The following is a 24,489-nucleotide window of genomic DNA, read 5'->3' on the forward strand; positions in this document are numbered from 1 at the left end:
CAAGAGAGAAAGTCCAGCCTCCAGCCTGGGGCCTCCTGCATCTGGGGCACGCCACCCAAAGCCTGCACAGCTGGCCAGCAGGGAGGGCCACAGCTGGGGGATGTTTGTGCTAATCTTCAGCAAAGGAAGCAGTGTGATAGCTAAGCTGATGTCTCCAGGGTGGGCTGCCACTCAATGCTGGGGGCTTTGCTTCCCCTCCACCTTCCAGTCCCACATTCCTCCCCTCAAGTTCCTGCCTCCTGCAGCCCTCACCCCTGGCTTCTCCTACCAGTTACCATCACTTTCTCAGACAGAGTCCTGGGTGTGGGAAAAATGGCCTTGGACTGGGAGTCTGGAGGTCTGGGTTCCACCGCTGTCTTGCTGTGTGATCTGAATCAGTCCCTCACCCTCACTGGACCTCAGTCTGCCCAGGTGCAATGCAAGGAGAAAGGTCTATGGAACTGCCCTAGCACTGCTACTCTGAGAGTCTCTGAATCAGAGAATGTGATTTGTGACTGATGACTCAATCACATATAAGGGAATGCTTATTCTCTGTCCTGTTGGGCTCAGCTGGATTGCTGGGCACTCTAGGCACCATGATCATGCTCCTGAACTTGCTGTTAAAGAAACAGGGGAGTAAGGTCCAAGAGTGAGCTTTGATCAGGATGGGGGGAAGAACAGAGGGACATACAGATTGTTCAAACCCAGAAATGCTCCATTGGTTCTTGGACCCATGGCCCAGGGGAGAAAAGCTAAGAAACCTGATAGTTGATAAATCCAGGAACAAGGTGTCCAGGTCTCCTCTAAGAACAGGTTTTCTGTGACCATAACTCACATACCTTGTTCCCAGAGCCCAGTACTGCTCAGGCCAAGTTTCCTTTCTTAGGGGAGATGACCATGTCATGACAGCCTCTCCAGCCAACAAAGGATAGGGGCTTGAGCTTGGCCTCCCGAGCCAGTCAGTGTTACTCCTGGAGTCCTCAGTGCTCAGTGGAACCAGAAACAACCCATCTTGACCTGTACAATACAATGATGCAGGTCTCACTTGTTAAGACTGGGGAAAATCTCTACCATCAGTCCTCAAACTGAGGCTGCCCAGCAAGGTGGTTTCCTGCCGGGACTTTCCTCCCTCAGGGATTTCTGAGGACCACTGCATGCTGGGCTAGGAAGAAAGCAAAGAGAGAGAAACAATCTCAGGGGTCGGGGGTGGTAGAACAGTCCTTGGCAGTGTGCTGTGGCACAGAGGGCTGTGGACATGGAGTGCCCCTGGGAAGAGGTGATGGGCTCTCCCATGGCCTGTTCACTGTGTGTTAAGCTTTGCCTGCTGCCTCTTATTCCACCCTCACAACAACCCAGAGGAGAGGTCTTCATGGTTGCATTTTATAAGGAAGGACACTGAGGTAGAGTGATTAAAGGGCCTTCTCAGATGTCCCATGGCTCAGTTTTGTCTCCAAATCCCGTGGTCTGTCCGATCTCCATATTGCAGTGCTGCAGTCTCAAAACAGCCAAGAGTACTTTCAACAGGAAAGGACAGGAAGGCTTCACCGAGGAGGTGGTGTTTGGGATGGACATTCAGGACAGGTGGATGGGAAGAAGGAGAGCTTTCCAAGGGTGTGGAGGAATGTGGGGATGGGATGGAGTACACTCAAGGCATTGAAAGGTACCTTGGAAGGACAGCAAGGAGGCCAGATTGGCTAGAGAGAGTGGCCAGGAAAGTAAATGGTGAAGCTCAGCAGATAGTTGTTCCCACTGTGGGGGCCCCTGCATGTTAGGATCAGGAATTTGGCCTTGGTCCTGTAGGCTATGGGAAACCACAGAAGGATTTTGAGCAGGGGCTGGGCCATGGGCTCTCCCCATGGCACTATGGAAGATAAATGTGAGGGGAGAAAACAAAAGTAGAAATATGAGATGACAAATCAAAAAAAGTTGATTTTATAGAAGTAGAGAGTAGAACAATGGCTCCCACAGGCTGGGGAGGGAGGATGGGGAGAGGTTGTTCCAACTGTAACTATGTTACAATTAGACAGGAGGAGTAAGTTCTGGTGTGCTACTGTACAGCAAGGCCATGCAGTTAACAATCATGTAGTGTATCTTGCAAAATATCTAGAAGAGAGGATTTTGAATGTCTCCACCACAGAGAAATGATAAATGCTTCAATGATGGTTATGTCAATTACCCTGATTTGAAGACTGCACAATGTATACATGTATGGAAACATCACTACACCCCACAAATATGCAAAATTATTATGTATTAATTAAAATAAAACCAAAGAAGAAGGAGAAGGAGAAGACCCCAGGGGGAAGGATCACTGAGGAAGGAGAAAAACAGGAGGGAGATTGAAGAAATGTGAATGGGTAGGACTGAAGACCCTTGAGGTGTTGCAGGGGGAGGAGAAAGGAATGCAAGATATACCACCCAGGGATGTAATAGATGGGAAAGTCACTGTGGGGGATGAGGCTTCTGGGAGAAGGAGGATTTTGAGATGGGGTGTGGGTACAGGAGAAATGCCAGTGCAGTTTTGGCTGTGGTGGGTTTGAGGAGCTTGTGGGACATTCCAGCCTAGGTGTGCCATGAGCAATAGGAAGAAAGGAGATGAGAAGAGAAACCATCTGGAAAGAGAGCAGTTTGGGAGTCATCAGCCTCTTCCTAGCGAGTTCCATAGCCTCCCAGACCTCATTGTCTTCTTCATCTGTGTGATGGCGTAAGGTCAGCCTCATTAGGTTTCTGTGAAGATTAAATGAATTGACACAAGCACAATGTTTAGATCAGTGCCTGGCACAGAGTTAGCACTCACTTCATCTGAACTCTTATTAGGACAGAGGTGGTAGCTGCAATCTGAGGGGTGGATGAGGTCACACCAGAGGCATGTGAAGGATGGAAGAGAGGTGAGGCTGGTACAGAGCTTGAGGAGCACTAACCTGCCAGTGATGGGCAGAGAGCACCTTAGGAGTGTGCCAGTGACCAGACTGGAAGGGTCTGGGTCTTCAGTTCTAATCTCATGACGTTCCAGTGCCATTTCCCTGTGACAGAGTCTTTCTGCCTATCTTGAGATCCACGTCATTAGCTGTGAGAGCTGCAGGCATTTGGGACTCCGAGTATCCCTGCCTCACCTCTGCTCACCAGCACCCCATTCCCTCACACTGAGCCCACAACCAGACACCTTTATGTGCCACAGCACTGTGCGAAGGAAGAACCTCACATGGCCAGAGTTTCCATCCCAGGCCACCGTAGGCCTGAGACTGGTCTCCTTAGCTTCCCATCTGGGGAGTGATTGCAATATGACTCCCTTGCCCCTCTCCCCCAGGCTGAAGCAGGCAGATGGGCTTGTGACTTTGAAGTGTTTTGGGGTACCCTTGGGAATTCCCAAGGCAGGCCCAAGCCCTAATTGCCTCCCAGAGGCTGTGCAGGCTCTGCCAGAGGAGGAAGGGCCAATTCTTGCTTTTTGTGATCTTCCAACAGGCTGCTGGCAGTGCCTCCAAGACAGCAGGGGAGACTTGCTTGAGGGCTACAGGTCTAGGCAATGGGCAGGCCGGAAGCCCCGTCAGCAGCCACCATTCCACAGTAATCTCAAACTTCCAGTCCTCTCAGTGTGTAGCATCTTGCAGAGTCATGCATCCAGGCTCACACCTGTGATGGGGTCCAGGGACACATGTGGAGCTTTCAGGGCCCATGCTCATGTCAGGCAGCCCAGCAGAAGCTGTGGGAGCATGCACAGAGACCAGAGCTTCAGCTCCTTGGGATGGTTCTTTCTTTTTGGCAGGAGGGAACAGGACAATGAGACAAATAGCTGAAGGAGGCCCAGACAGTTGCATTGGGAAGAACACTGAGTGTGGAGTCAGGACAGGGTGTGGCCTCAGCTGATTGGCTGAGCAGACTTAGCTATGCGACCTTTCACCCTTGTCAGAAACAGGCTTCATTTGAATCTCTACTATGTGCCAGGCACATGGGTCTTTCTTTCATCTTAACAATGCCTCTCCAAGAGAAGCCTTATTACCCTACTTTACAGATGTGGAAACTGAGACCCACAGAGGTGAAGTGGCTTGCCCAAGGTCAAGCAGCAGGAAAGTGGTAGAGATGGTTTTTAACTGAATCCAGAGCCTGTGTGCTTTCACTATACCTGGCTATCTCCAACTGAAAAATGAGAGGATAAGGAGGAGCTCATCATTACTTAACTACAGAGGGGCTGAGCCTGAGTTGCAAAGCCAGCACTTGTCCCACACACAGTGGAGGCTGCCCCAGTGTGCCCAAACCCAGACAATTAGGAGTTGCCCACAATCGTTGTACCACGGTCTCATGGAGGCAGCCAGATTCCTAAACATATGGATCAGTGAAGGCCAGAAAGACTCCCTTCTGCAGCTCAGTGGACTGGGGAGCACCCCACCTTTCTCCTCAACTTCATGTGGACTCCTCTTCCTATCAGTAAAAGCTTAGGAGGTCGTCTTAGCTCTCTGAGCCTTGGCTTCCTCCTCTGCAAAATGAGATTTCCCTATCCTGTAGGGATGTCACGAAGATTAAATGAAATAACCCATGAGAAGGATCTGGGGCTCCAAAAGAGATGGGAACAGGGAAGAAGTTGTCTAAGAATGCCTCACCTGTGTACACCAAGTTAGACTTTACAACAGTACGGTCTCATTTATTTCCAGGATTTCCCTTGTTCAATACCCAGATGCCAGTGATGGTGTATTGGTGGTGGTGGTGATGGTTGGGGTAGTACATACAAAATGAAATGTGTATCAAAAGGAAACATGGCTACCCTTTGATCTCACAACTTCGCATCAGGGATTAGACAAGTACATTAAGGATGTTTATTGCCTTCTTATTTGTACTAGCCCCAAATGGCAAACAACATAAAAGTGTAACAATGGGGGATTGGTTAAATCATTTCTGGTTATGGTACATACAGTACACAATTAGAGTACATTTCCAGTTAAGATGGCAACAGAGCCCCTCTGTACCAAACATGGAGTGATGGAAGATCGATACACTGTAAAAAGAGAAAACCCCAAAGACAGAGTCAGGCTGAAAAAATGAGATATAGAGCACATACAGAAATGCAAAGCAACCAGCACAGCTGTAACTTGCCAACCTCTGGGTCAGAACACGGGCACCGTGGCAGGGGGTGGGCAGGAGTGGCCGAGACTCAGCTCCTGTGAGTACTACAAGTGCTCCATTGTGGGATGGGAGGCAGAAACCAGGGGGAGGAGGGGCAAGGTTCTCCCCTTATGAGCTGGAAAAGACAGCTTCCAGCTGCTTCTGGGAGTTCTGACTACAAGGCAGCCTGGGCCATGAGGAGCTGGGCGGAGGGAGACTCGGCCTCATGACAAGGAAGTGAACCGAGCCCCAAGGTTCTACACTGAAGCAGGAGAATGTTCCCAACATCTCCTATAGGGCAAGAGCCCTGAGTGTCATAAAATCGGATTCTGGGCTAAGGGGTTTGGAGGGGCCAATGGAGGCCACCATGAAACCACGAGACAGGGAGGGGTAAGCACTGAGAGAGAAAGACAATAAGACACAAACACAAACAAAACAACACCAACACTGCCTCTCCAAACCAAAATTCCAAAACACATAAAGAAATCAAATGCTCAGGGAGAGCCAGCAAAATCTACAATCAGCACATAAATTTATTCCAGATGAGTTTTAGAGAATAGGCTGACAGATTTTGAAAATAAGCATGCCTAGGATGCTCACAGAGAGAAATGAAGGAATGACATTCCTTAAAAGGACAAAATAGGATTGCACAAAACCAGGAAGAGAGATAAAAAAAAGAAAATCAAGTAGAAACTTTGGAAGTCAAAAATATAGTCATTGAAATAAAAAGAAAGCAAACTTCAATGAATGGGATAGCTCTAGCCTGGGCATAATCATGGAAAGAATTAGAGAATTGTAAGCTAGTGCTGATGGATTCACACCAGCATAGAAACAAACTTTGAAAGAGCAGTTAGTAGGCATGAAGGGTTTGCATGGAGGGGCTTTGGCCTAAGTCTAACAGAAACTCCAAACAGATAATGGTGAGGAGGCAATCATTGAGAGATAATAGCTGAGAATTTTTCAGAAAGGAAAAGAGGTATGAGTTTCAGGGAGAAAGGGCAGGCCAAGGACTAAGCAAAATAAATAAAAATAAGTCTATACCTAGACACTTTGTGGGAAATTCACAGACCATCAAAGATAAGGAAAAAAACCTCACAGGCTACAGCAGAAAAGAGACCCATTCTATACAAAGAACAAGTTCACAATATGAGACAGAGCCATGCACAGAGGATGACTGCTATGACCTGATGACGGGGAAGGGTCTTGTTGCAGCTTCTCTGGTAAGCCGCCTCTCAAGATGGCCAAAGACATGGTTTTTCCTAGGTTTGAGGTGCACTACTTCAGTGTTTCTGCTTACCTCCTGCTCGCTCTCTGGCCCTCATTGTGACCATGCTTGACTCTCCCATCCTGTGCTGGGACAACCATTTTCCTTTCCTCATTGCTGCTACTGCAGAGTGAGGTGTGCCATGGCCTGGAGGAGATCCTCTCAGTGCACCACTGAGTCTTGCTTTGGAGGAGAGGATCAGGAGAACCAGCCCTTTACAAGACCAGTACTCTCACCACCAGACTTGATATAGGAGTGTAAAGGAGTGCTCGGAAGGTGAAGGGGGCTCCCCACACATTCGGGTGTCACATGCATCTAGCTTAGAATGTCTGCCTTGCGACTTCCAAACTGCATGCCTTTGGTTAACAAGTCACTTCCAAGCCCCAGTGTTCTCATTTACAAAAGAGGGACCATAACTTTACCCAATGGAATGGTGATACAGAAAAAAAGGGGAGCCTAGAAATTAATGGAAACGTGCTGTGTAAGCTGTAATGTGGTGGACTATTGTGACTGCCTCCTCCTGTCTCCAGCTCACCTGGAATCCAGTTCCTTCCCCTGAGTGATTTCAGTTAGTCCCCACAACCCCATGACATGGGTGATATTATCCCATACGTACAGAGGAGGACACTGAGGCTCAGCAAGGTAGTTCTTCCTCTCTGAGGTATTAAGTGGAAGAACCAGGACTTAAACTCAGATCTGTCTCACTCCAGGTCTGTTCTTTACTGCTGGTCCTGGCTTTGCCCTGACCTCAGACCTCCAGGGTACATGGAGGGAGGAAAGGAGGGAGGGAGGGAAAAGCTGCTGCATTGGAGTCTCCCCTCTTTAGGGAGACTGAAGAGGTAGGGTCCAGCTCCCAGGCTGAGGTTTGGAGACAGCTGCAGAGCAAAGGAGCTTGGGAGGTTGGAATGCGGGATGGTAGATAGCAGAGGGGAGAGAGTTTCTGACTGCACCCCAGTCAGGACCACATGAAGCAATTGGCCTGCCTTGCCAATCCCAGTTTAAACCCAGTTCCACCCCATAATGCTTGTGTGATCCATGGCAAGTCATTTAGCCTCTCTATGCCTCAGTCTCCTCATCTTTCTATGAGGTAGCAATCTCTATCTCCCAAGGCTGTGGGAAGGATGATATGAGGAAGCACACATAAAGCACTCAGAACTGTGTTCACAAAGGGTGGCCTCTCTGCACCCATCACTGTCCCAGTCCTCAGCTCTGGGCTCTGTCCTGGCTCCTGACCCCAGCAGCATCTCCCTTGCTCCTAGTTCTGCTATGCCTTCTTTCTTTGCCTCACGTTCTCAGGGAAACACAAGTCCAGATGCCCTGGTTGTTTGGAAAGAAGGCAGTGTCTATGGCTGGGCCCACCTTCGATAAGTGAGAGTGAATTATTGATTCATTCTTGTATTCGTTCATTTACTCCAATATTTATTGATCACTGACAAAGTGTCAGGCACTGGTGATAGAGCACCAGACCAGACAGACAAGGCTTAGTGTTCATGGAGCTCACATTCCAGAGAAGATGAAGTCTACCGCTTCCATAGAGGCCTCAGACACAATCCTACCCCGAGGTTGGCTGCCATGTTAGACATCCCTTTCAACTGCCTCTGAGCTGCCTGGCCCTTATGACCACAGCAGAGAACCCAAGAGATCATCTCATCTACCCTCTGCCTCTAGACAACCGTTCCAGCCCAGATGCCTAAAACCTGCTTCTGTCTATAAAACGGGCTCTGGAGTCCAAAGACCTAGGATCAAAGCACGACTCTACTGTTCATTAGCTTTGTGACCTTGGGCAAGTTCTGTAACCACACTGAGACTTTGTTTTCTCATCTATGAAATGGGCATTAGAACAGCGCTATTTTCATAGGGTCATTGTGTGAATGCAATAAGATAGATAACACAAGTAGCATGCTAGAAACAGTGCCTGGCTTATGGTATGTGCTCAATGCAGATAAAATGGTGCTATTATTATTATTACTACTGTCGTTATTAATATTACCTGACCCAGGGTGTCATAGGCCTTTGGTTCTGTGTCCAGTCTCAGTTTCAGAAGATATGCTTATTCCTGTCCCTGTGGCCAGGCCAAAATCCATAGGCAAACCTCCCAGGAGGCCCTCTGACCATGGCCCTGTTGGGGGCAGTCTGGAGGTTTGAGCTCTGTCTCAGGTGTCCTCACAGTACACTGTAGAGAGAGTAAGTGCACCCACTCACCTCCCTCAGGCTTTGCTCCAGTGCTCCCTTGTTAAGGAGGCCTCCCCTGACAACGCCATCTAAAATCACAAACCCTAGCACCCTCATTTCCCCTCCACTACTTTCTTCTTTTCCATAACCCTTGCCACCATCTTTCATGCTACATATTTTACTTGCATATTCTTTTTAAAATTGTGGTCTGTCTCTTCCCTCTAAAATGTAAGCAGGAAGAAACTATCAAGTCTGTAGGGCCAAGCAGGCTAAAGGCTAAGAGATAAGCCAGATGCCCTGGCTTGCTAGTTACCAACTACAGGACAGTCTCTGCCTGAACCTAAATCTCAGCTTTTCCATCGGAATCATGAGGTGGGTAGAACTGGGGTTCAAAGGGCCTCCTCAGCTCTGACTTAGAACAGTCTGTACTTTTGTGTCAGTTCTCATGGCAGACCGGGCAGGACCTGGCCTGAGTTCAGAACAGCCTGTTGTAGGAGGCTGTGCCACAGGCAATGTGTCAGGGCTATAAGCAGAATTCCTCTGCCCACTCAACCTGGCTTTCCTCCACCCTTGACCTTTGTTGGAAAGGCCCTGGGTTTGCAAGCAGGGTGGTCTGGCTCCCCTCTCCAGTGGGGCAGGAGGATTCAACCTCATCTCCATATCCTGGCAGGTGCAGCCTCAACCTAGTGCCCTCCTCCCCTCTGACAACATTGCCACACACGGTGGCCAGCTATTTGCTCCCCTTAAAGGCTACTTGGCTGGACATGATGCTAGCACATGTTCTGTTGAGCTGCCTTCTCTCTCAAAGGCTACCTTATGGTTTGCAAATGGAGTGAAACAATCCCATAGGACAGTTTGCTGATTCAGAGACTTCTGGCTCCGGGGTGCAAATCCTGCTTGGAATTTCATCTTTCACCCTGATTGTGGGTGTGAGATATCTGCTAAGACCCAGCATGAGAAAAGCCAGGACATGACATTTAGCCCCTAGCCTCTTTCTCTGCCCCACTGCCTTGCCAACAAAAAGGCTGCCTCTGGGGAAGGCAGCTGTCTCCATGCTAACATGGGCCCTGCCATTTATGTATTTGACAATATGTATTTATTGGGCGACTACTATGTGCCAAGCACTGCTTCAGGGGCTGGGGACACTGTAATAAGCAAACACAGACACAATCTCTGCTCTCTTGCTCCACTTACATTCTAGAGGCAGAGGCTGGCATTTAATATGGGGGCTTGAGGCATATTACAAAAACCTGAGTGGGAGACTCAAAGTTTGCACATATGTGGTGATGGACGCTATGAGCATAAATGAGATGGCTCAAAAGAGAGTGTATAGAATGAGAGGAGAAGGGGTTTGAGATAAAACCTGAGGAATCCCAACATCTCAGGGGTAGGCAGAGGAAGAGAAAGTAGAGAGGAAGCCGCCATGGGTAAGGGGATTCCAGGGCATCAAGCCAAGTCAAGAGAGGATTTTCAGGAGGAATAAATGATCAGCCATTCAATGAGTCATATCAAGAAAGGAGAAGTCCAAGCAAAGGCCACAGGCTGAGTGTTTAGAGAGCAGTGTTTTTGAGTAGCGCACATGGAAGGCAACCCGTTACAGGCTCCAGAGCAAAGACAGACAGTGAATGCAAGAAAGAGGAAAGCAACATTTCTTGAGCACCTACTATGTGTCAGGTTCTCTGCTGGGACCCTTATATGCCTCATCCTTTCATTCATTTGGTCAACAATTCTCTAGATGCAGGGCCTTTATGGAAAGCAAAGATAGGTAAGGCCTCTGCCCTCATGGACCTCATAGTCCACAAGGGAATAGGAGCCAGACATTTATCAAAGTGTCCCCCAAATGAATGTGAACTTAAAACTGGGACTAGGGTTATGCAGGAGAAGCATGTGGTACTAATGAGATCCTTTAATTTGGGGCTTTGACCTAGCAAGGAGCTCAGGGAAGGCTTCCTGAGGAGTGGACAAAGAAGCTGAGATCTGAAGGACACATAGAAAGGAACTCGGTGAGTGGAGCAGAGTGGAGTGTTTTACGCAGAAGGAACAACATATGCAAAGAACTAAAAGGTGGCCACTGGGAGTGGAGTGGAGAAGGAGAGGGGCAGAGAGGGGCAGAGAGGGTCAGGGGAGCAGGGAGAGGTGGGTGAGGCAGAGCCAGACTCAATGAGGCTTCACAGGCCATAAGGAGGAGTTTTGTCTTTACCCTGAAACCACAAGAAAGCTGCAGCAGGTCGTTAATCAAGGCAAGGATATGATCAAAGTCCTGTTTTGAAAATACCAGTCCAGCCACTACATGAAGATAGAGCAAGAGATGATTTGGGCAGAGTATTTAGAAAGTGATACTGCTGAGTCCAGGAAAGGATGGTGGTAGCTTGCATTAGAGGGGAGACAAAGGAGACTGAAACAAGTGGATGGGTTGAAAAGATGTTTAGAAATTGCTTAGAATAGCAGATTACCTATAACTGGCACTTGTAAATAAGGGAATGGTAAAATAAATGTTATTAGGTCCACCCAGTAGAATACTATTTGTAAAAACAGAGCTAAAGATTTCTAATACTGAACAGAAAGATTGACAAAATATATTTTTAGGTGAAAAATGCAAGGTACAAAACAGCATGTACAGTATTGTATTTTGTGGAAGAAAGGGAGCAATATCTATTGTTTGTCTTTCCATAAAGATGCACTAGAAGGATACCTACCCCCCCAAATAAAGGTGGTTTATCTGTGTGTATTTTAGGGGGAGTACTGAAGTTGATGGAGTTGGGTGAGACTCCTTACTAAATCTTGTTTTATATTTATTTTGATTTTTCAATGTATTTCCTATTTAGAGATAAATAACCTTGAAAGTCAAAGCAACATAGGAAGTAAAATGAGCAGGATTGGCTATGAGGTTGGTAATGTGGGAGATGTTGAAAATGACTCCTAGGCTTGTGGCTTGTGTAACTAGATGTAAGAGGGTCCCTTTGTTATGATAAGGGACAGGAAAAGACAGTAGGTTGGGGGAGGAAGATCATGAGATCAGTTTAGGACACATTGAGTGTGAAATGCCTTCAAAGAGTGAGATGACTCTTCGAAGAAGTTTGTATGTGAAGAAGAGAGAGGCAAGGCAGTAGCTGCAGAAGGAAGTAAGGTCCAGGAAGGTGGGTTGGTTTGTTGGTTTCAGTGGGAGACACCTGGGCACCTGAAAAGCAGTAGGGAAAGATCCAGTTGAAAGGGAGAACCTGGTTGTCCTTGAGCCACGTCATTGTTAATTATTCCATTTTAGGGATGAGGAAATGAGGCTCTGGAAGGCCCAAGATCACATTGCTAGTAAGTGGCAGAACCGAAACTGGAAGTTACATCTTCTGACTACCAGACCAATGGAGTCATGGAAAGGTGTTGGCAGGGAGCCATTAGGAGATAGGATTAATGAGGTCACCAGGCTTAGAGGCTCAGAAGACGCCCACATATTCTGAATAATCCCTCTAGAGCAGTCGCCTCAACTGGGGGTGATTTTGCCCCCCAGGAGACATTTGGCAATGTCTGGAGACAGTTTGGTTGTCAGAACTCAGGGTGGGGATATGCTATTGGCATCTGGTGGGCAGAGGCCAGGGATACTGCTAACAGTCTGCCTCACCCACCCCAGCAATGCACAGGATAGCCCTTGCAACAAGTCAATAGTGGCCAGGTTGAGAAACCCTGCTCTGGAAGCTCCAGGGGTTCAGGGAGCTTGTCAGCATCTCCACCCTCTCCACAAATGCAAGTATCTTTATTGCTTTTACTATCTTTTTATTTCTGTGATTTGGGCACATTGTAAAACATTCAAACAATGCGAAAGTTGTTAAAATATTAAGTAAAAGTCTTGCCTCTTTCAATCAGAATTCCCCAGAAGTAATGGTTGTTATTGTAACTTTAGTAAACGGGTTGAAATCCACAAGCAGAAAACTTATTTTCTCTCTCCTATTTCTTCCTAAACACTCTCTGTGACCTATTTCTCCCCTGCTTCTTGGATGAAATCTCCTGAAGAGCCAGAACTTTTTGAGATGCTTTCAGATAATTAAAAAAATCCTCCGATTACTTCCAGGAATTAACATGTCCAGTCTAGTGGAACAGACAAAACCCAAACTTCACTAAAAGTGAAAGCTTTACCCCTCTCCTCCACTGAGGCCTGTCAGGCTGCAGAGGCCAGGGATGTGGTCAGTGTCTTCTCTCTTTTCTGTCCCTACTGGCTTATTATTTAGCCAGTTTCCCTGCTGATGCATATTGAGGTAGTTTCCAGTTTTTTACTCTTATAAACACTGTTGAGCCATCCTTGTACCTATGTTTATCTGTACACACTTGTTATTTTGTAAGGACAAATTTCTAGAAATCAATGTGCAGAGGTATGCATATTTAAAACAGTAAAAAATACTTCCAGATTGTTCTCCAGAGTAACTGCATCAGTATATGTTCCCACTAGCAGAGTATGAGAGGGTCCATTAAGAGTTCTCACTCTTGGCTGGGCACGGGTGGCTCATGCCTGTAATCCCAGCACTTTGGGAGGCTGAGGCGGGTGGGTAATTTGAGGTCACAAGTTGGACAGCTTGGCCAACATGGTGAAACCCCGTCTCTACTAAAAAAAAAAAAATTAGCTGGGCGTGGCAGCATGCGCCCATAATCCTAGCTACTCGGGAGGCTGAGGCACGAGAGTCACTTGAACCCGAGAGGTGGAGGTTGTAGTGAGCCGAGTGAAGTTGCACTGCACTCTAGCCTGGGCGACAGAATGAGACTCTATCTCAAAAAAAAAAAAAAAAAAAAAAAAGTTCTCACTCTCTCTCCCCACCTTTTTCAATACAGTACATACTAGTGGGGCCAGGCTGACATTAACTACTGATTGAATGAGTGCTGAGAGAACACCCATTCTTTGTGGGCTTCTTGAAGTCCATGAAGAAAGCACAAACTCTCCCAAACTCACTCCTCCCTCTTGACACACAGTCATTTCTTACTCCTCTCCCTCCTCCACCCTCTCAAACTTCAGGATTCTAGGTCCTGAATTGCTCTTGAATCCATTGTCTTCTCTCCGTTTCATGGCCAATGTTGGAATTCAGGCCTCATCATCTCTTGCCTACAAGAGTTCCTTGCAGGTCTCCCCATCTCCAACTTTGCCATCTCTGATCCATTCTTGACACCCCCAGAGTGAAGCTTCTAAAATGCCAATGTGGTCACCTCCCCCACCACCCCTAGAGACTAGCTCCCTAGGGCCCACTCCACAGAACACACTGTGATCTGTCTTCTCCCTGTTCTCATCTCATCTGTAGCTCTTTGCCTTCCTCTTCTTACACCCCAGTCACACATTGCTGCCTGCCTGCCATGAGCACAGCAGGCTTCAGCTCTTTCTTTGTCCATTCAGTTCTCTCTGGCTAGAATGCCCTCTTCCTCTTTTTTTGCTACCATCAAGCAGAGAGTGGACATTTGTTGGTTTGTGGCTTCCCAGTCTTCATTCCTCCCCTTTCCTTAGGCTCCTGTTTAGTGAATTGTCTCTGCCTGATTGTGGGTGATGTTGGTGAAACAATAAATCTATGCATGCCTCCTTTCATAGAAGCCAAAGGGAAGTTGCCTTCCCCTCCCCAGCCCAGTATAGCCAGGAGGAGAGCATGTGACTAAGCTTGGTGACTGGACACTCTCGTTGGACTTTGAATCTGGAACAAGGAATATAAGAATAGAGGAAACATATTTCATTCATTTTATTGGCAGCATCCTGATCAAACCATTCCTGCTTCCTATTCCTTCCCAACCCCTCCCCAAGAAGTGCCTTTGCTTATGTCAATTTCCATACCTGGTTCTCTAGCTTTTCTCTTGATTCTGTAAGCTCCCTATAGCTTACCCCTCCAACCCCACAAATTCCCTTCTCTCCTAAGTTAATGAGAGATGCTTTCTGTTGCTTGCAACCAACAATTTCTGATAGGAAGTCCAGCTCAAATGTTTCTTCCTCTGGTTCTGCACAAACATACTTCCCTGTACATTCCCATAGCACCCTCTACAAAGTGCAGATCACGTCTCAGTTTTTTCTTTTTTTTTTCTTCTGTTCCTTCCATTAGGGTAAAAACTCATATTGGTCCCATCCTTGTGAGCTCTGGACTCACCAGCTTATGCGTGGTCCAAAGCCAAACATTTAACGAAACAAACATTTAAAGACCAAGTTAATGGACTAGTAGCTCTGCCTGCTCCCCCTCTAGGCACTTCGGTGACTTACACAGACTCTGTCATGTCACAAAAATAGTAAAAAATGCACCTGCCTCCCTCGTGAGTCTGGCTAGGAATAACATGGTATGATTTCTGTTTGGGACACTCCTTCTGTCTGTGCCACGGAAGATGGGGTGAGGGAGGGCAGGAGGGGGAAGAGAAGAGGACAGAAGTGGGACAGAGAGGCAGCTGTTGGAGCAGCTCAGGTGGAAGATGGTGGTGAGTGGGATTAACATGATGGCAATGGGAACAGAGTAAAGGGGCTGACTGGTGAGATTGTGAACAGAGCATTAGAATTGGATAGGCTGCTCAATTGTTTCTGGTAATTCTTAAAACAAAAACTGGCCATTTGAGATGGTTTCCATCAGAAGGAGGTGGTGAGGGAGTTCGAGTGTGCCTGTGCATGGTGGAGCAGGGGTGGGGGGATTGGTAGGGGAGGGTGTCACACCATCTCCAGCATCCCCCTCCTGCCAGCAGCCATGACCGTGCAGGCTGTCTTGCCTGTTTTCTAAAGAGCTTCCTCAGGCAGCAGGGGAGAAAGGAGAAGGGGGGCTGGCCACCCACGCCACTAAGCAGAGGTGAGCCAGGAGCACTGAGTCCTCAAATTCGCCCTCCCCCCAGCCACTACAGGCTGCCAGGTGCCTTGTTTTTGATGAAAACTTGTAAAAACCCATGTGCATGGATGGTCATGCATTCATTTTTGTTCATTTAACTAATACTCACTGAGTCTGGAGCCACGCAATGGTGAGCAAAGCCTGCCATGGACCCTGCTCTCAAGAAGCTCCCGAGCTGGCGAGCTGGTGGGGGAGAAGATGCGTAATCAGGCAATTAGGAACCAGTGTGAGCGGGAGGTAAGCATTGGTTGCTATGGGAACACGAGGAGCGGCCACAGCTGCTGCTCCTCTCCAAAGAGTGGTGGCAAGCAAATAAAGGAGGCGCAAAACAGGCAGACCTGCTTGCCAGGCCCAGCTCTGCGCATCCCAGCCAACTGGTCCAGGACAAAGATCTTCTGAAAGGACAAAACCCATCAGCTCTCTGCCACACTATCTCTGCACCTAAGAAATAAGTAGGGAGGGCATGATCCAAGGATCCAATGAGATGTTGTATGTCTGTGCCTGGCGCCCAGTAAGTCTATAGCACATGGCAGCTTCTAGGGGTTTTGTTTTCAAGAAATAGTTGTTGGTTAAAAGTTTCCTGGGTTATTGGACACCAAGGGTAGAGCTGTGAATGAGATAAACAAGGATCTTGCTATCAGGGAGCTGATAGTAATTGAGGAGGGGAGACAGATACAAACATACTTGTATGGTACAAGTAATTACTACGGTGATCTTATCATGATGCTATGAGTGTGTTTCAGAGTGGGAGCTGGCCTAGGCTAGGGACCCAGGAAGACTTCCTGGAAGAGAGGCCATTTCAGCTAAGATCAAAAGGAAGAGAATTACCAAAGAGGTGGGGATCCTGCATTCCAAGTACAGTGAACAGTGTATGTGAAGGTGCCAAAGCAAGAACGAGTCTGATATGTCCCAGGCAAGGAAAGGAGGTCAGGGGAAACTGGAGAGGGAGAGGGGAGGCTGGAAAGATGGGCAGGGCATTAATCCACTCAAGCCTCTAGGCTGTGGTGAGGAGTTCATGTTGGATCCTAGGATGACCCCAACGCACACCACCCCTACGTCACAATGTTACTGTGACTTCCACTACTGATCAGCACATTAAAACAACCATCAGTGCCTGAGGCACAGCCATGCTCAAGGGGCTTGACTCAGAGCAGGTTTGGAGAAGATTCTGGAATTTGAGAGCTGACAGAGCTCTTGGAGAACATTTGGGTCCAAATTCTCACTGTGCAGATGGAAACACTGAGACCCGGAGAGGAAAAAAAGACCTGCTCAGGGTTGCACAGCAAGCAGGGGTATCAGATCTGTAACTAGAACGCTGCTTAATCAGCCACACAGTGCCCCTTGCCTCTGTGGAGATCTAAAGGCAAGCTTTTTCTTACAGGTGTAATTTCCTCTCCCTCTCAGGACAACCAGGAGAGTGTTTCCAGCCCTTTCTTACTTTCTTGTACTTCCTGTAGTGTTCCTCTTTTCAAAAAGTCCCCATTTCTATTAACCACAGATTCTCATTTGCTTATCCTCCACCTTTCTGTCATGATGGGGCAGCCAGAGGCAGGGCTTGGACCCCAGGCAGGGCCTAACAGAGCTCTTGTACCAGCTATTGATGTGTCTTCCTGGCTTACCCTAGCTCCTGCCCTTGCTATCCCCTGAATCATGTTCTGTGGGCAAAGCCATCTCCACTGACATGGTCACAGTGCTTACCTGCCCAGGCAGTCCTCACCACACACACACTGGTGGAGTTGACATGGTCTCAGCCATCGTCTTATACACCCCCCCCCCACCATGCCCCATTGCCCTGATGGGAACAGTGAAGCAGGAGCAGCCCAGAGTTCTTGCCTGTGAATGAACTGTGTCTGGTCTTCTGACTCTGCTTACCCTACTCTCAGCACTGTCCGCTGGCTCTCTTCTCTCCCTGTTGATGGAAGCACAGAGGAATAAGGGGAGTGGGGAGACACTATGGGAGGAGGGAGGCCAGCACTGCCTGAGTGGAGCCTGCAGGGGTTGGGGTGAGAGAAACCTGCTTCTCTGCCCCTCTAGTACAGCTCTTACCCAGCTAGCCCTCCCTACAGAGTGGGCCCAGGGTCCAGGAAGGTGCTCTAGGCCTCCACCAGGGAACTCTCTACCTGGTAGGGCCTCCCTTTTAGGCAGAAATTGAGGCCACTACATTCCTCTTGTTTAAGTCCTGGAAGGAGCTGGCTTTGGATTCAACAGTCCTGAGTCCAAATCCCAGCTCTGCCACCTCTAGCTGAGTAGCCTTGGACAAATCTTTGAACATACCTGGGTCTCAGCTTCCCTATCTGACCATAAAAATTGCTATCTCATTGACTTGCTGTGGAGATTAAATAGGGGAGCTAAGTACTAACTCCCTACCTGGTATATAATAATAGGTGTTTGACAAATGGTAGTTCCCTCCCCACACTCTTGACTTGTCTCTCCAGTCACACACCCAGCAAGTTCTGCCTAATTCCTTCTAGAGATCCTTGGGGTGAGGCTGGGGCCAGATTTGGCAAGAACCTCCTGGCTCCAGGGAGAAGAGAAGGGAGCTGTGTCCCATGGTAGACAGTCCTAATCTCTGAAATTCAGCAGGAGGCATGCAGTGAGAAGATACACCAGGGGAAAAGATGATGGGAGGGAAATTGGAAGGAAGGAGAAAGTGGCAGGTGGCTTTGGGGCCTGTGTCAGAACAGTGGGGAAAGGGGCCTGAGCCTCATGGGGGCCCATTGGGCCAGTTGAGGCAGTGCCAGAATGTTGAGAGAGACAAAGAAGGAAGACTGTGGGCCACAGGCTGCCTGGACCTCTTGGTGACAATTCCTCTGAGCTTATCCTGGGAGCGCGCGGGATCTCTCTCATAGAGACCCATGTAGGCTCCAGCAGGGGATTCAGCCCAGCCCCATTCAGCTCCAGACACTTGGCTCCCTCATATCCCTATTATCTGCCTCCACAAACTAAACCTTCACCCCAGAACCGTGTTCCCTTTTGATCTTTTATTTCCTGCAACCCAGATGTCCCCAAAATATCTCTTAGATTTTACAATTTTTTCTTCACAAGAAATTCTCCCGTCTCCAGAAGTAATCAGCACTGGTTGCCACAAAGAAGCCTTAACTTTGGGTCCCAGGCTATGGATACGTTTGGCCTAAATGTTTCCACTGAAACGTATCCACTGACAGCCAGGAACATCCCTTGGAGAGGAGTTCTTGGCAGGCAGTGTACAGTGAAGTCTGGGGCCAGGAATGACCCTCAGTTTCCAACCTGGGTGAGGATTAAGTCTATGGCATGGATTAGAGTTGAATTCGTAGTTGGGATCAGGGCTGGATTTGTGACCAGGTTGAGGTCTCAGTCCATGACTACGGTTTATTAGTGTCTTTTGGTTGCAAGCAACAGAATTCAACTCTGGCTAACTTGGGCAAAAACTAAGACTGTATTTTCAAAATATTGGGCTTGTTTTCAGAATTGATTGATATGAATATGACACAGCTCCAATCTTCTCAATCTCTGTGTGTCTCCTTTTGAATTTCAAATTCTTTGGAGAGGAATCTCTGCCAAGAATAAGTCAAGTTAGCCAGGCTGCTGGGCCACACATTGTTGAGGAAGTGAGAAGGCTCTAAGCTTTGGGGAAAGCAGTCTGACACCATTTATTAAAATAAAAAAGATGTACATCATTTGACCTAGCAATCCTACTTCTGGGACATCATCCCATAAGAATGGAAACTCCAGTACTTAAGGTCCTATATGGACAAAGATGTCTTAGTTCATTTTCTGCTGATGTATCAGAATACCACAGACTGGGTAATTTGTAAAGAACAGAAGTTTATTTGGCTCATGGTTCTGGAGGTTGGGAAGTCCAAGGACATGGCACTGGCATCTGGTGAGGGTAATCCCATGGTGGAAGGCAAAAGGTGGAAGTGAGCATGCAAAGCACAGAGTAAGAAGAAGTCAAGCTTATCATTTTATCAGGAACCCATTCCCTCTGTAACTAACTCACTGCCACAATAATGGCATTAATTCATTCAAGAGGGTGGAGCCCTCATGACTTAATCACCTCTTAAAGGCCCCATCTCCCAATTCCATTACATTGGCAATTAAAGTTCAACATGAGTTTTGGAGGAGACATTCAAACCATAACAGATGTGTATTGCATAATTACTTACAGCTTTTTTAAACCCTAAAAATCATAGTAACCTATCAATAGGTTAATAGCTGAGTAGATTATGACACATCCACACTATGAAATACTAGGCAACCATTGAAGATTAGTAATTAGAGCCATATGATTGATTTCCAGGGAGTGTTGTTGAGTGAGAAGAATATGAACTGGAAGAGTATGTATATAATCTCATTTTAATAAAAAAGGACAAATAAAAACTTGTGCATGTATTGCATATGTGTATATGTATATACACACAAAAGTATACATATATGTGTATGCATATGTCTGTATGTGATTACACAAGTATGAAGAAAAATATGGAATAATGAATACTAGTTTATTGACATAGGTTGTGGAGGGAGTACTGATATAGGCCGAGGTGGGAGGCAAGTAAAAATAGAAAGGACTATAATTTTTTTCTTTCATAATTGAGATTTTATTGGTTAAGGATCAGTACAGACATTTCAGTTTGTACACAATTCTTAACATATGTAACAAAAATCTAAAAAGCTATGTATTGTAATTCTTTTTTAAAGTTATTCCAGTGACTTTCCTGCTTAAAATTTGGAAGCAAATTTTCCTTAAGAGGCTATCAAGGCCGGGCGCGGTGGCTCAAGCCTGTAATCCCAGCACTTTGGGAGGCCAAGACGGGCGGATCACGAGGTCAGGAGATCGAGACCATCCTGGCTAACACAGTGAAACCCCGTCTCTACTAAAAAAAATACAAAAAACTAGCTGGGCGAGGTGGCGGGCGCCTGTAGTCCCAGCTACTGGGGTGGGGGCGGCTGAGGCAGGAGAATGGCGTAAACCCGGGAGGCGGAGCTTGCAGTGAGCCGAGATCTGGCCACTGCACTCCAGCCTGGGCGACAGAGCAAGACTCCGCCTCAAAAAAAAAAAAAAAAAAGAGGCTATCAGGTACCAGGACCTTCACATGTTGATAAGCTATTATATATGTCCTACCAATTCACAACTGAATAGCATGTACACTACATATTCAAATTTTTAATCTTTCACAGCACAGTAACAAAGTTATCAGGAAAACAGGACTACCACAACCAAAGATGTTATAGAGTGCATACAATTCTGACAGGGAGAGCCATGATCAAAGAGTGGTTTTCTCTAGGAAACAATTCTACTAAAAAAAAAAACCAAAAAAAAAAAAAAAAAAAAAAAAAAAAAACATGGGAATAGAAGTAATTTAAAATATTCAAGACATTAAATGCAGGACTGACTCCATATTGCCATTTAATATGCTTTGTATTACAGGATATAAAAACTAAACCCCATCTATGGAATGTTAGGCTGACACCTGAGACAGTCAAAGCATCCCATAATTCAACATCCCACACTATTTTCTGGTTGTACCAAAAAATAAACAACCAGCAAATGATTTCACCTCAAAAAAAAAAAAAAAAAAAGCATTTACACTTAAAAAATGGGATGAGGTGTGATTCCCTCTTTCTTAAAAATGTTTCTAGAGCTACTAAAAAACTTGCATTTACATTTGCAATTTTGTAAATTTACCAACTATTTAGTTGATAAAAATATTCCTCTGGATGGTACAAGAAGTGAGACAGGGACCACTGATAAGACATGGTATATGGTACTAACCAGATTTGGCTCCTGCTTCATCAGAGGCTGGACTCTCTTCAGTTTTCCTTTCACCGTTTTCTGCAGGTAAATCTTTAGTTTCTTGGTTAGCCACTTTGGCCTGTTTTCCCTTTGCTCCCCTTTTCCCTTTTGTTTGCACATTTTTGTCTAAAGATTTGTCTTTTGCTGCTGCCTTTTTCGGTTTTGCTTCCACTTTTGCAGGAGGTTTAGCTGACAACCGCTCCGATCTCCTCTTGGGCTCTTCCTTGGCGGCCCCTTAGGCGGAGCAGACCTTCCTCTTGGGAATCCTGGCGGCGGGCAGGGCGCGTGCCTCCCGTGCCGGGTGCCTGTGGGCTGCGGCGCATGGAGAGCCTTCGCGAAGCTGGGCTGGCTGGCTGCTGCCAGCCCTCCCGCCGCCCAAGCTGAGAAAGGACTATAGTTTTAATAAAGCATGCACATAGGGTTTCTTTTATGACTGGGTCTAAAATTACATAAATATTTGTGTGTAATTATAAAGATATTACCTTAAAAATATTTTTAGAAGATGAGTAAAAATATGCCAGAAAAAAATCTTAACAAAAGAAAACTGGAGGCTGGGTGTGGTGGCTCACTCCTATAATCCCAGCACTTTGGGAGGCCCAGGCAGGCAGATCACTTGAGGTCAGGAGTTCAAGACCAGCCTGGCCAACATGGCGAAACCTCGTCTCTACTAAAAATACAAAAATTAACTTGGCATGGTGGCATGAGCCTGTAGTCCCAGCTACTCGGGAGGCTGAGGCAGGAGAATCACTTGAACCCAGGAGGTGGAGGTTGCAGTGAGTTGATATCATGCTGCTGCACTCCAGCCTGGGCGACAGAGCAAGACTCCATCTCAAACAACAACAACAACAACAACAACAACAACTACAACAAAAACTGGAAAGTAGAATTGCTGACAGGATTGACCTTTATACCAAAAGTCTTATTAGAGGTATATCATTATGTCATTTATTGGTGATCAAATAAATAATTCTCTGAGAAGATAGAACAATCTCAAACCTACAATGCCCCCTATGTGCTTTTAAAACATATATAGATGCTATTGTAATATACATACCCTCTTACAACTCACTTTTTGCATTCAATATTGATTTCTAGATTTATCCCTTCTGATACAACTACCATTAGAGTCTGCATCTTAGCTGTGTTACAGTAGGTCTTCCACCGTCACAACTATTCATTTCCCTTTTGATAAATGTTTAGGTTCATTCTAGTTTTTTGCTATTCAAAACAATACTGTGATGTAAGGAATATAACGGCACATATTTCATTTCAATCATGTGCAAGTATATCTGTAAGCAAATTCCTAGAAGTAGAATTTCTGGGCCAAAAAATATGCGCATTAGTAATTTGATAGTTATTGCCAACTTGCTGACTACAGAGGCTCTAACTACCAAGAACCCTCACCCTACCACCAGCAATGTTGAAGGGTGCCTGCCTGTGGCTCCACACCTTCAACAACAGTGTTTATCAAACTGTCTCTCATTGCTCAGTCTGATGGGTGAAATCATATTCCACTTTATTTTTATCATTGAGCTTGAACGTCTTCTCACATGTTGAAATACCATTTGTATTTCCTTTCTAATAAAATGTTTATTGGTATCCTTTGCTCATGTTAACATTGGTTTGTTGGCCTTTTATTGATTTATAGGAACTCTTCATGTATTTGGGAAATTAGTCCTTTATGCAATTAGCAGCAAATATTTAATTGAAATGGGGTCTTGCTATGTTGTCTAAGCTGGTCTTGAACTCCTGGTTTCAAGTTGTCAAGGTGAGCCACTGTGCCTGGCACTTCATTTTTCTTTTATTTTACTTAGAATTGTTTATTTTTTGCTGGCCAGAAGATTTTTTTGATGTAGTTGAAACTTTTCTCTTTCTCTCTCTTTTTTTTCTCTTGTATATTTCATTGAACTTACAAAGGTCTTCTCCATTCCAAGATTACAAAAAAAAAAAAACATTCTCCCATGGTTTATTTTAACTGCTTTTAAAATTTCATATTTACATTTAAAGAAAACTCCGACTATGAGAAGATAGTTGCAATGGTACAAATACAGCTGACATCTGGTATTCGGAATATATAAAGAACTCCTAGAAATCAATAACCATAAAAACAACCCCAGTAAAAACACGGACAAAAGATATGACCAAGCAATTCAGAGAAGAGATCTAAATGGTCAACAACTGTGAAAGGATGCTTAACTTCTCTAGTAATTCAGGGAAAAGCAAAGCCAGTGTTCCATACTCATCAGATTGGCAACAGTTTTAAAGCTTATATCAAGAGTGGTGAGGATCTGGCGAATACTCACCAAAAGCAGAGATGTGAATAAACTTCAGGTGAAAATGTGAATTGTTATAACCATTTTGGAAAACAGATTGGGAATATTTATTAAGGTTGAAATGCTCCAACATCCTCCTGCCCCCATGATGCCTCATGATGGCCTCCTCCTGCCCCCATGCATGCTCTTGGGTAATCTCCTCCCATTGAATGTGGGTTAGGCCTAGTAACTCACCTTTAATAAATAGAATGTGGCAAAAGTATTATGACGTCACTTCTAGGAATTGCCTTGCAAGAAATGTTAAAAGAGGTTCTTCAGAGAGAAGAAAAATAATATTGGTTAGAAATATGAATCTACGTAAAGAAAGGAAGAACATTGAAATGGAAATAAATTAAGGTATAAATAAAATAAAATATTTTGTTTTTCTTGTTACTAATTGATCTAATAACAGCTTGTTCAAAATAATAGTAACAATATGTTGAATGATTATAGTATATATACTAATGAAATGAATGACAGAAATGATTATTAAATCTGTTATAAGAGACTGAAGGAAGGAATTGGAAATAGTATGTTATAAGGTGCCTGCACTATTCATGAGGAGTTATAGTGTTATTTAAAAGTGAACTTGGACTAGTTGTAAATGTATATTGCAAGCTCTAATCACTAAAAAAGTAAAAATAAAAAGTAAACTTAATATGCTAAGAGAGGAGAGAATAAAATGCTTAATTAAAATCAGAGAAACTGGGTGCAGTAGTTCATGCCTGTAATCCCAGCACTTTGGGAGGTGAGGTGGGAGGATCGCTTGAGCCCAGGAGTTCCAGACCAGCCTGGGCAATATAGGGAGGCCTCATCTCTACAAAAAAAAGTTAAAAAGTTAGCTGAGCATGGTGGTGTGTGCCTGCAGTCCCAGCTACTCAGGAGGCTGAGGTGGGAGGACTACTTGAGTCTGGGAGGCAAGGCTGCAGTGAGCTGACATCACACCACTGTACCCCAGTCTGAGTGACACAGTGAGACTCTATCTCAAAAAAACAAAAAGACAAACAAAACAAAACAAAACAAAACAAAAAAAGCTGAACATGGTGGCTCACACCTGTAATCCAGCGCTTTGGGAGGCCA

General features: G+C 45.8%; 1 long non-coding RNA gene across 1 annotated transcript in view; it reads right to left on the reverse strand.

Moving 5' to 3' along the window:
* LOC119620882 (uncharacterized) overlaps positions 1-15,519 on the reverse strand; it is a 30,133-nt gene extending 14,614 nt beyond the window's left edge. The window contains exon 1 of the long non-coding RNA XR_005237429.2: positions 15,431-15,519. This is a non-coding gene — a long non-coding RNA (uncharacterized lncRNA). The remainder of the gene's footprint in view (positions 1-15,430) is intronic.
* Positions 15,520-24,489: the final 8,970 nt, after the last annotated feature.

Source organism: Chlorocebus sabaeus, chromosome X (genome assembly GCF_047675955.1).
Source record: "Chlorocebus sabaeus isolate Y175 chromosome X, mChlSab1.0.hap1, whole genome shotgun sequence".
Lineage (NCBI taxonomy): Eukaryota > Metazoa > Chordata > Mammalia > Primates > Cercopithecidae > Chlorocebus > Chlorocebus sabaeus.